The sequence below is a fragment of the Danaus plexippus genome, chromosome Z (genome assembly GCF_018135715.1).
Source record: "Danaus plexippus chromosome Z, MEX_DaPlex, whole genome shotgun sequence".
In the NCBI taxonomy this organism is placed as follows: domain Eukaryota; kingdom Metazoa; phylum Arthropoda; class Insecta; order Lepidoptera; family Nymphalidae; genus Danaus; species Danaus plexippus.
The window spans coordinates 14,293,933-14,306,805 of record NC_083559.1 but is presented as its reverse complement, the minus strand read 5'-3'; the positions used below and the strand labels follow the sequence as shown (position 1 = coordinate 14,306,805).

General features: G+C 29.6%; 1 protein-coding gene across 1 annotated transcript in view; it reads right to left on the bottom strand.

Annotated features, from left to right (window-relative positions):
* Window positions 1-12,873, bottom strand: part of LOC116777233 (fructose-bisphosphate aldolase) — a 76,892-nt gene that overhangs the window by 19,713 nt on the left and 44,306 nt on the right. The gene's annotated exons all lie outside the window — the stretch shown is intronic.

Below are 12,873 nucleotides of genomic sequence, written 5' to 3'. Positions count from 1 at the left end.
AACCCTCATATTTATTTTGTTTGAGAAAATCCACAATAATTTTCTAGATTTTTTTATATATTTATATTTACTATTCATTCAGGTTGTTGATGTTTCAATATCATTTTACTTTATATCTATATAAAGATCAAATTTCGTGATTTTTGGCTGATGCAGAGGCAGCGTCTTCAAATCATTTTATAGATTATTTAAAAATAATTTATAATATATAAAACACATAGCAAATGAATGAGAAATTCAAACAGGAAAAGTGCACGTGAATTTTAAGTGTATTGAACGGATATAAATACATGTAGGATACATAAAGCCTTCAGTGCTTGTTTAGTTGTGACTCAAAAATATCGTTATTAATATGTCTCCACTAACGTATTTCTGTTTGGCGTTTTGTTTAGTGATTATAAAAACAGAATGCTCTATAATAAAACAAGGAGTACTCGCAGTGGATACAGCGACAGCTGGAGGAGAAACACCTGCTTTTGATACCGTTCGCGATGCTTCGCACCAAAAAAAGGAATTTCTGAAGCCCACTGGAAAACCTCCGTCGTTTGAAAACAGAATCATCATCACCGGCAGTGGAAATTGTGCCAAGAATCAAAGACGTGTAGGCCCAATTTGCCTGTAACACAGCATGCATTCTCTCACTTGATTTGTATTCAGTAATATTCAAATAATATGTATGTTTAAGTAATCCGACAAATGTTTGTAGTTCGTGTTATAATATAAACGAAAATGTTAAAAACAAATAACGGTTTAATTTCGTCACTCCCCGATACTCTATAAACGATTTTAGTGTGCGAAAATTTAACGAATGTTTTAAAATTGTATTTAGTCGACATGTTTAGATTATCCTTGTATAGTCATTGATATATTTTTAAAGACTGTTAAGTATCCGATGAGTACCAGCGATGGTTTTAATTAAATTTGTCGACCCGAATTTAAATATTTTATTGAATGTATAACAAAAGCGGGAATAAAATAAATGCGTGTACATAAAAATGAAAATAGAAATAAGCCCAGGTGTGTTTTAATCCTCTTACAACGTACATATTTGTATTTTATAGCAACTAAAAGAAAATAATTGTATTATAAAATTGAATTATTTTATATCACACTATCCGTTCATATAAATATTATTATTCAACATCAGATGCTAGACACTTGCAAAACATCGGGTCTTTCCCGAGCAGGTTTTATTTAGACCTTGTCTTTAAATCGACGACACTAACTATTACTAGAATCAAGTTTTACAGGCTCTCGACCACTTAAACAAATTCATAATCATATACATGTGGGAAAACGCGATAAGTACCAATAAAATGAAATAATTGTTGACATGAATAATTTTTAAAGGGAAACCTGTTTTTGCCGTTCGTATGCGAAGATTAACAACGTTATGGTAATCAAAGTGTGTAATGAAATTTCTTATTTAATGGTATTAACGACGGATTTACCTAAAGCCAACGTTCTAGACAACATTGCTCTGAAATCTCTTGGATAAAAATATAAAATATTCTTTAGCACAGCATTCTTTCAAACGTTAATATTTTTTAAATGCCACTGATTCATTGATAGATAGTCATTTAGATTGCTTTTGGTATATCCAAGTGAACGAAATTTTATGTTTTTTCTTTAGATAGAAATCAAAATCGACAGTATTCCATTATATTCAAAAATATCGTAATATCTTGAGGATAAAATATGATCTAGCAACATTATGTAACGAATGTCCAATGATTGTTGACAAATAGTAAAACTTTATATATAAAATTCTCGTGTCACAATATTCGTTCCCGTACTCCTCCGAAACGGCTTGACCGATTCTCATGAAATTTTGTGAGCATATAGAATAGGTCTGAGAATCGGCCAACATCTATTTTTCATACCCCTTAGTGTTAAGGGTTGTTCACCCTTAAACTTTTTTTTTTAATTTTTGAATGAAATTTTTTGTTTTTATTTTTTTTATAATGTGTCATCAAAAAATACATACAACCCAAAATTTTGGCTTTTTTATCACCAGCCCCTATTTTTTTATATATATGTAAACACAATACGAGTGTATGTTTGTTTCGGCTAATATCCAAAATGGCTAAACCGCGTTTAACGGCACTTATTGGCAGGTACCTGATGTAATAAAAAGTAACTTAGGGAGGGCGCATACGGGGCTTTAAAGTTTTGACATAGTTTCTTATTATTTTTCTTACGCAGACGGAGTCGCAGGTAACAGCTAGTCTTATATATAAAATTCTTGTGTCACAATGTCAGTTACCATACTCCTCCGAAACGGCTAGACCGATTTTAATTCAACTTCATATGCATATTCAGTAGGTCTGAGACTCGGCTATTATCTATTTTTCATATCTAAGAAGTAAGAGATAAAGGTTCTCCACAGAGAAAATTAATAAATTACATATATATAATTTTGAGGAATAAATTATAAATGTACCACATCCTCACTCACACACTTACAATAATTTAGTTTTTTTTTCTAGACTAGAAATTCCCAAGAAACAACTGGCAATACAGTGTTAGCCGGGTGAGCTAGTATATATATATATATATTTCATTGTTCTAATAATAATGAAAATGACTTGTATTCGTAAATAATAAAGACTATTGATATTATCTGGTATTTAACAAAAACTTATTTCCTGGAAATTATATCATTATTTACTATGCATTTAAAAGAAAACGTTAGTGCTGTTACTTTTGAATAAATAAATATGTCATGTTTACTAGCTGTTATATTTTTTCTAATATTTATCATTCACAATATAATTGCATTTTTAATAAATTTAATAAAATAAAACAATTACTCTGTTTACCAAAAATGACAAAACAGATTTTTTAATCACATCTGAAAACTCCGTTCGAATCTGATTTTTTGTTTGTATCGAAAACTGTAATATTTTACAAAAAAAAAAATGGATTGTTAGATAAATGGATGAGTTGGATGAATCGATGTATGAATGGGTGCAGGGATGACTGTAAGGATGAAAGCATAAATAAGAAAGAAACATATAAATTTAGAGGGATGGATGGTTGAATCGATAGATGAATGGAAAAATAGACTAACGACTGGATGGCTGGATTAATAAAAAGATGGATGTATAGTTCGATACGTGGATGAATAGTTGGAAGGATAGTTGTATGGGTGTATGCACATATGTACAGGTAAATGGAGCGATGAAAAATTGTTAGGTGGATTAATGTACTGATGCATAATTACATGGATGGTCTCTATATATATATATTTCTATAAATATATATTTCTGATTAATAAAACAATATTAAATTCGGATATTTCAAACTTCAAATAATAATAAAAAAAATCCAGTAAAGTAAAAAAAAAAACATTTCGTTCACAGCATTACCATTTATAATTTATTATTTTGTCCGACTTCAATATTATGTAATATTATGGATGATGCCTTGAGGGTATTTTACTACGGGAGTTTTACGTGACGTAACATAAGACGTTTAAGGAAACTGGTCCATACATTACGAACTATATATATAATGACCGAAACGTTCGACACATAGTAACTTTAGAGGCCAATCGGTACGGTCGCATCATTGCCAAAGATGTCTCCAATTACGTGCTTTGTTTTGGCGCTGACCGTACTTGTATTAACTGTAGAATGTTCTGTGATAAGAGTAAATAAAGTACCTCTTACGGACGGCGTCGTTATGAAAGTGGTTGTAAACGAGGATCCGGGCAACAAGGGCAGCGCTGTAGCAACAATCAAGATAGCAATGGAAAAAGAAGATGGACACAACAGACTTGTCAAGCCAACAGGAGATGTACCTCCGATAGAAGATAGACTTCTTATAAAGAGCTCTAACTGTCCATTGGGTCAAGTGAGAGTCGGACCTGTTTGTGTTTAAATAAAACAAGAAATACAACGTATTATGTGGTCGTGTGAGGATTATGTCGTTATTGCTAAGCTCAAGCCAGGGATAGTAAAATTATAATTCTTAGCCTAGTGCTTATTGAAGAGTTGTTATTTAATTTATGAAATAAAATTATTTATAAATACCTTATATAAAACTTGAATTAATTATTTTTAAACCTGCTACGAAAATTATAAGGATGAATGAGTTTTGACTGGTACTATAGAAGTTTATGCAAACTGTTTCGTGAGGTAACGTTTTTAAATATTAGGCATATAATATTTGAAATAAAAAAAACGTATAATGCTATGCTTTATACAGATAATAAACAAGCAAATTAGATGCGTCAATGTCTGTGATTATCTCAAAAAGAATTTCTACTCCGCTTTGAAACTGAAACTTAAGGACATTTACATGTAATAAATCAAATTAAAACCATGCAAACACATGAGAATGTAAAGATTTTACTTCGTAAATCAATCACGTAATACGATTATAAGATTCTTTATCTAGGACATATAATATTGACACATTAATATTTTAATAAAAACAATACTTTAAACATTTTCAAAAATTCAAAGCTAAAATATTTTAATAATTTATTTGTCGAATCTGCAGTGTTGTTAATGATTTATAGATTTCCAAAACAATACGATTCACTTGATTGAATGATTCATATCTGAATAAATCGGCTTTAAATGATACTTACATAAAATATACGCTTGCGGGATTTGCACTACTTTATTTATGTCCAACGAAACTACGCCATATTTCGTATTTCTTTCAAAAAAATATCAAAATGTCAAAAAAAGGAATATTATAATTTCAAATAAGATGAGTTGCGCACGTACGTTGGAGATCACTCGATTATTTGGCGTCGAGAGCTCTAGCGAAATTTAAAAATGCATGCCACAAAGCCAAATAACACCAAGCAGTCTTCTGAGATTTAATAACTTGTATACGCTGTAATTTTTTAAAGGAAAATAATTATACTCAAAGCTCATTCCTATATACATATTTTTAATCTCAATATTTATTTTAAAATGTTGTTTATAAATGGCCAGTGTTAATATTTGTCGTGTTGAAAGTTTAACTTTGTTGCCAGCGTATATTCCCTTAACGCATTTACACTATCAGATTCGTTGCACCTACGACTGACGTTGTATTTATCTTTACAATAAAAGACGTTTATTTGAAAACCTGGTAAAACATTATAACGCAATTTTATTAAAAAAATAATAATAATAAAGGTAACGTGTTAGGAGTTAGATACCTTTAATTAAACAAATGTGCTTATAACTTAGAGACTCGGCGAACGAACAGTCGTCATAAAATATTTTATAGATCTTTTATAATACGTTTTAAATCTATTTATATAAAAATATGTATTAAGTTCTTAAAACAATAAAAGAACTATGATGTATTTAGCATATGAGTCTACGGGGAAGTTCTATTAAAGTAAATAAGGATGACTTAATTCAAAGATCTGCTTTGGTTTTTTATATTGTATGTGGGAATAAAGTTGGACTTTACCTTAGCAATTACAAACTAAATACGAACTTTGTAAAGTTGATACGTATGTTTAGTGCATTATCAGAGAACTTCTGGATATAAAATAATCATTGTCAGTTTGTCACGCCTACCTGCTTTATATTCAGTTTTGTACAAGGCTGTATTGTTGTTTTTTAAATACGTATATCTTTTTTTTTTTCATAATATTTTACTCTCTTGGTCATACAATTACTCACACATTGATATTTTAGATACAGGACGATGCAACATAAGGATGTTATACTTAACTTGTAACACAAGCACCTACTTAGTGCTTACTCAAACATACAATGTATATTTATAAGATCAATCTCCGTAAGCTTGTTGTTCTTCTAAGTTTCAACTTAGAAGAAAATGAGAAAGATTTTACTTTTAAACGTAAAAGAAAAAGGACAACAGAAAAGAGGATGATCGTGTGAACACGATTTTTTGTATTGTCTATTGAAATTAATCAAGAAAAATTTACCTTGTTTTAATAAACACTAACCATGTGTTGTTTCATGTGTACAATAGCTGCATAGTGCGTCACTGTATGTGCCATGAAAGATAAATTAATGTTACTTACGTTTAAGGAAAACTATTCTCCAGATAATGTTTATGAAATACTACTATAAATAACACATGTTATAATAGCTTTAGCCACATTAATCCTTGAACCTTCGAACTGTATAGCCGGGACAATAAAGATGTCTGCCGTGGTATATTTCTCCTTGGCGTTGTGCATGATGACGCTATACGCAAATGGTTCTGTGATAAAGCTGCAAGACTTGTCTCTCACGGATGGAGTGGTTTTGAAAGTAGTCATCAAAGAGGACCCTGAGCATGAAGGAAAGGCAGTCGCTTCCATCAAAATTGACATGGATCATCCGAAACCAAAAAATGTACGAAATCTATTCAATAAGTTGATCACCACTGGAAGTATTCCTAAGTTTGAAGATAGGATTCTAATAACAAACAACAATTGCCCGTTGGGTCAAGTAAGAAGAGGACCAGTCTGCGTTTAATTTTAATTCCGTTAGATCAGAAATTGTTTTGGATCTAATTAAAACGGTTGCTGCTATATTTACGATGTTTAAGTATTTTAGGTATAAACTGTTTCAACTTTAAATTCACTGCCCTCACTTATTTATTTGTATAAAATTAATATTTTCCTTAAATTGGTAAAGTTTATTAATTTTTTACGACAAATTTTGAAATTGTAATTAAGTTTTTACTTTTGGTTGGTTAAGATTAATTGTTTTGTGATGAATGTTAATGAGTGAATGTAATGAGTTATTTATTTTGCTGTATAAAACTAATTTAATTATAAATAAATTTTTAAATATAATCCCTTTGTAGAGTACTTTATTCAAATACGTTATCAGCACAATACACAGACTCACCATACTGTGGCATTGTAAAAAATATTGTAAAAAACAGTGTCCCAATTCAGTATATTAGGAACTTGTGAAAGTTGACGGTAATTCTTCGGAGATTAAAACGGGATGCCAGCTAAATACAGTTACAGTAACATTAAAGTAGCTGACTGATACAACAAACGGAGAATACAAAGGGAAACCCGAGGTTTAATACACGAACATCAACAAAACAAGATTCCGTCTTTGTCACATTATATTTAAACAATCACACATAATGTGGGAAAAGTGGAACGACAAATAGATTATAGGACTGAAAGAAGCAACGACATATTTGACAAAATCTTAAAGGGGCACCTCAAGCTGCGTTAGGGATAAAAGATTTAGATCAAGCCTGTATATATTAAGTCTCTTTGTATTTAGAAACGGAACTCTGAAATAAATCACTTCAATATAAACTGAAATGAAAAGAATGCGCTCGTAAGTTACGAAATTTCAAAATCCGCTAGCTGAGAAACACAACATGACCATTGAAACAGAAAAAGTGATTTTAAGTTCAGCAATTAAATTGGGTCAGCGAAGTTCTAAAACAAAGTTATCGTCTCTCAAGTTTATCTAACAGAATTCAAAGAAATTTAAAAAACTGCTGCAGTTTCGATGAAAAGAAAGCTGTTGGTAGGTTATAAATCACGAACTTGTATCCAACAATGGCCTTTGATTACTTCTGTACACACTAGAACAGTACAGTGGTAACGATATTAAATGTAGGTAGATTAATTTCTCGGCAAAGTTCTCATAAAAATTAAAACAAAGGAAAAAAAATTAAACCGATTTATAAATGCATACACACATACCTATTCAATTTAAAAAATCGATTCCGACAGTGGAAAATCGATACAGTAAAAATGATTTTATAATTCATTGCCTTTAAAATAATCACTGATTCCAATGAAACTAGTATTTCTTTGGTTACCGTTTTTTTAATGTTTTTGTAATTTCTACCTTATTGCACTGGCGTTTGATTGATTTTATTTTGGCAAAAACTGTGATTTTTATTTCATATTCAGATGCAATACAGACATTATAATTAGGTTTGAAATATATTATTATTTGACGACAGTAATTCGCAATGAGTTTGTCGATTATTATTCTACTTTTCATACATAGACAGCAAGTTAAAACTTTATTTTATCCAAGGGCCGAAAGCATAAATCTTTTCACTTTCTATTAACATTTAAGTCTTAATCGCATAGAACTTTCTACAAAAACTGAATTAATTATTGAAATTTTCGACCGGTAAACTAGGAAATTAATTAATATTTGTTGTGTACTTAGAGAATTTTTCTCAATCCTGTCCTGAAGGATATAAAAATTTAACAAATAATTTTTTATCGTACATTCTAGTTACTTTATTATTTGAAGCTTCTTCCATATACATAATCAATTTTCCCACTTTCTTTTCCTCCAGTAGCTCCCAACGTATGTCTGTACCGAAAAAATCTTTCTCGTTTTTGATTTCCTTTCACTACAAATAATTTTCTTTCAATTCAATTTTCCTTCCGAGCAGATTGTCTGAGGTGATTGCTTTTATTTAGCGACAGAGTTCCTTTTGACTTGTGTTGTGTGGTTTAAAACACGAGAATTAAATTAATCTGAGTAATACTTTAAAAGCATTACAGTTCTAAAATGATTTGAACAACGATTTCTGTAACAATATTTTTATATAAAGAAAAAAATCAATAAATTCTTAATCCCAATACTCTCAGTTCAATTAAGAACCGGTTAGTAATCTCGTATCCCATCACTTATACCACACAATGTCAGATTTTTATGTTTAGTTTGGTAATCGAGGCACGATTTTACGCGAGTTTGAAAGAACGCAGACGTGACTCTGGCGTGCTGATTACAGCTCGGAGAAATTTACCCTGTTACCGTGATCGGATTAGATGTAACGATTTGTTACCTTTGATATTATAAATGACTAATACTAATTATATATTTTGACCCATGACAAATTCTTTATTTTGTAATAGAGGTTTAAATGAGAACCTGGATACATATCAATTGACCGTTGTTATTATCTTATTAAAGATTGGTGGCTCTTAGGACCTTTAGGACGTGTAGAAATACTTTATAAGTATAGCTTGATATATAGCAATATTATAATTATATGAAATATCTATTATTTTCGAGAAATTCAATGTGGTACAAGAAAATTATGAAAACATCGTTTTTTTTTAACAAATCGTAAGTATTTTATAAAGATTCTAGTCTAGTGTAATAGAATTAATTGCAAAATAATAAAAGAAGAATATCAAATTTAATAAATTTTCTGTAAATGTTAATATAGGAATCACATATAACTACAGAATTAATAGCAACTATAATCAAATTTTCAGATTTTAACATCAAAGTTTCTAACGTTGTCGAGGGAGTGAGCAAACAAAGCCTTGTTTTGTGTAACTGTAATTTCGGCGCTGTTCAAAAACGAATTCAAAATTCACAAGCAATTCTATGCTCTATTGCTTGGTTGTAAACATTAAAATTGTTTGCAGTGTATAAATTCAAGTTTTATTCGTAGTATCAGCAAACAACCTTGCGAGTGCTGTCAACGGGAACAAACAAAGGTCGATTGGTTACCGACTCATTTGGATGATATATTTAGTATTGGCAAATATTATTTTAAAAGGTGCTAAAATCTGATTTTCCGTAATATGACGAAAAGAGGACTACAAACATTTTATTTGAGAATATTTTCCACTTTTTCTTCTTTCAGTACTCACGGCTCATTATTTAAGATTATATACGCAGATAGAATTTATATAAGATTTTTTAAAAGTTAGTTTTCAAGAGCATTTTGTTCTTGTTGTATGATTAAAAATATTTGTAATCCTACTTTCGTCCGTAGCTGTATTATCTATTAGGCATCTATATTTTACTTATTTAATATCAATCAGAACAATCAGCGTAGAAGTAACTGTGAGTATAATTATAGCAAACTAATGTAGTTATAAAGAAGAGTTCTCAAAAGATGCTTGGGAAAGTAATATTTTGATTCAGTTTTGTAGCTTAAAACTTTGACACAAGAAGTATATTTTCAAAGATTAGCGTAAGTTTTAACCATATAAATTAGAATCACTCTTTAAAATCTAGTAAAAGAATATTTTTTTATGACCTTAATTAAATTACCTAAATCATTCGTGTATTAAGAAACTATGACAGTAACTCCGTCGGTTCAATAGGATTTCCGTGGATATTAGGAATATTAGATTTTAAATATATAATAAACTTGAACTATAAAGACGGGAACCAATTGACAGTTATAAATATTTAATTCATCGGTACTCAGACATACGGTCGTTCCCATAGAAGGCACGTCATTTAATTGAAAGCCTCAATATTAATCACGAGCAATATCGTCTTTTACAGGTCGAGCTGAGATAGTCAGATATTAATGGTCATTGTGATTTCCTATAATTTATTTAGCAAACCTTAAATTTATCTTATATAAAACTTTCAGAAGCATTTTAAACAAATTATATTTAAGAATACTTTCAATGAATAGTAATATGTAGTTGATTTAAATCTCTATCATTACTTTTTTCAAATTAATTATTTAAGTAATGTTTAAATAGTATTATAATTATGATTTACTTTATAAATTAAACCAAAAGTTTATTTTACGTAACGTTTTTATCACGTTAACAAAAATTTACATTAAGATGTGACTAAATTATCTTTATCACTGCGAGTTTGATCTCAATCTTTACTTGAATTTTTAATCACTTCCTACTTAACTAAATCCATTCCTTTTAACAAAGCAAAACAGAACGAAACAAAACAAAATGTGGTATAGTATGTATATATTTTTTCTTTAAATTAAAAGATTCTACTAAATATTCGGTAATAAAAAGCTCAGATAAGTATCGTGATGTAGAGTGGCGACATGACAATCGGGTTTAGAATAGTTTTATAGAATCATTATATTTTAAATATACTGAATAATATCTAATAATATATAAATGAGAAAAGTCTTCCAAAGAATTCTATATAATTTCTTACGAATCTGCGTATCCCAACTATTACCGACACTTTACTTTTTATTTTATATTAAAAACAAAGAATCGATTGTCCACTCAACATTTTACTGGCCAGTTTCTAGAACTTTCTAGAACTTTCCATACCAGCCCAACCATTGAAGAATTTTCGAGGTCAAAATAATTGCACCTAAGTGGAAGTATCTGGATTTGAAAGGTTTTTAAGCTCTTAACACGTATAAAATGCACGTTCGTACATTCATGTATGAATATTTGTAATTCAATTGTAAATAGCATCAAATTACCAAGAGTTACTGTAAATAAAAATATTTTCTCAACGGGTCTAAGTAGGCGGTAAAGACTTCAAGTAATGTCAATGTGTATATTTTAAGAAAAAAAACGTATAGTGCCTATAATACAGGCGGAAGCACGTTTTTTCTATTTTTCAATTTCATACCCTTAAAAATTTTCAAAACCACAGAGGTTCTCCATAACCGCTCACTCTTAAAGAATTCAGTGCATGTAATTACGTTTATTAAAAACGAATTGTTTTGTTTTTAAATAATTGATGTTATGGTGCTAAAACACAGACATACAAGCACTTACGCGTAAAAACACGCACACACACACAAAACACAGCTAAAACACAGACATACAGGCACTTACGCGTAAAAACACGCACACACACATATTCATCCATCTCACTGTAAGTGGTTATATGTATCTAATAAGCACTTATCAACTCGGCAATCGCGAGCACAGACCCTTCAAATATCATGAAGGGTCATAAAGGCTTACATGCTTCGAATGTCGAGAGTAGACAATATTAGAATAAAGTGCAGAATAATACTAAAATTATAATCGAAAATGGCAATCTTTATCAAATAACCATTTCATGTAGGTACGTGGAAATATAAAAAACAGCTAATATCAAATGAAGTCATTTCCTAGTCTCCATGATAACTCTGCATTTATTGTTACAATATCAATAATTTTTCTTACAACATATTTAATTTATTTCAAAATTATGATTTTTTTTTTAAATATTCAAAGTAAGAAGGTAAGATCGCTATAATTAAGACACGTGAAATAAGATGCAATGAATGTTAAGTGAACCGATGTATATAAACGAGCTATCTTCTTTAAATATCAACTTTTTTCATGCATTACAAGGGATAGTAGTTTCTAAAAAATCTTATACCTATAATTTTCATAAAAATCTAGTTGAAAAAATTAACATTCACACATACATATGTTTTTTAAGCAAATCATATAATTTTGGCTTGGATAGTTTTTGTATACCGGATATATGTTTCTTTACTGCTGTTAAACAAACATGAATTTAAAAAAAAAATATTTCCAACAGATTCTTGACTTTAAGGAGTACGTATAGAAATAACGAGACGAAAGAGTTGTAATGTAAATGAAATTAATAAACATACACAACCTATTTATTCATATGATTGTATATTTTTAAATAACGAATTAATAATTAGCTGTCAGTTAAACGAAACTCGGTGGTTGGGTAAACTTCGTTTTTGTTATTAAATTATAAAACAACCAAACATTGCATGCGGCAATCACTAGACAGTAACCAAATAAAGCATTGTGATCGAAAATAGCGATAATTTTGCGAACACACATTTCATAAAATATGTAATAAATCAAAAAGCAAATAAGATTTCGAGCTGTGTCTATGACAGTAAATATTGTTAATCATATATTTTTAAAGAAAACGACCGTTATTTTCAACAGCCAACGAATAGTGATGTGTCTGTAATATTTATTGACGTTTACTTGTACAGAATGTGACTGAACAAATAGAAAAATAATGAAATTATAATATTTTATTTTGTATAGCAAAGATTGATTACAAAACATTTATCACAACAAAATTGAAAAACCGCTAATAAAATATGAAAACAATCAAATAAACGTTGGCTATAACAAACAAAATGGACTGATATTGACTCATTCTACAAACAAAATCGATTGACTAATGAATTTATACGGAATACTCTAATTACCCATAAATATAG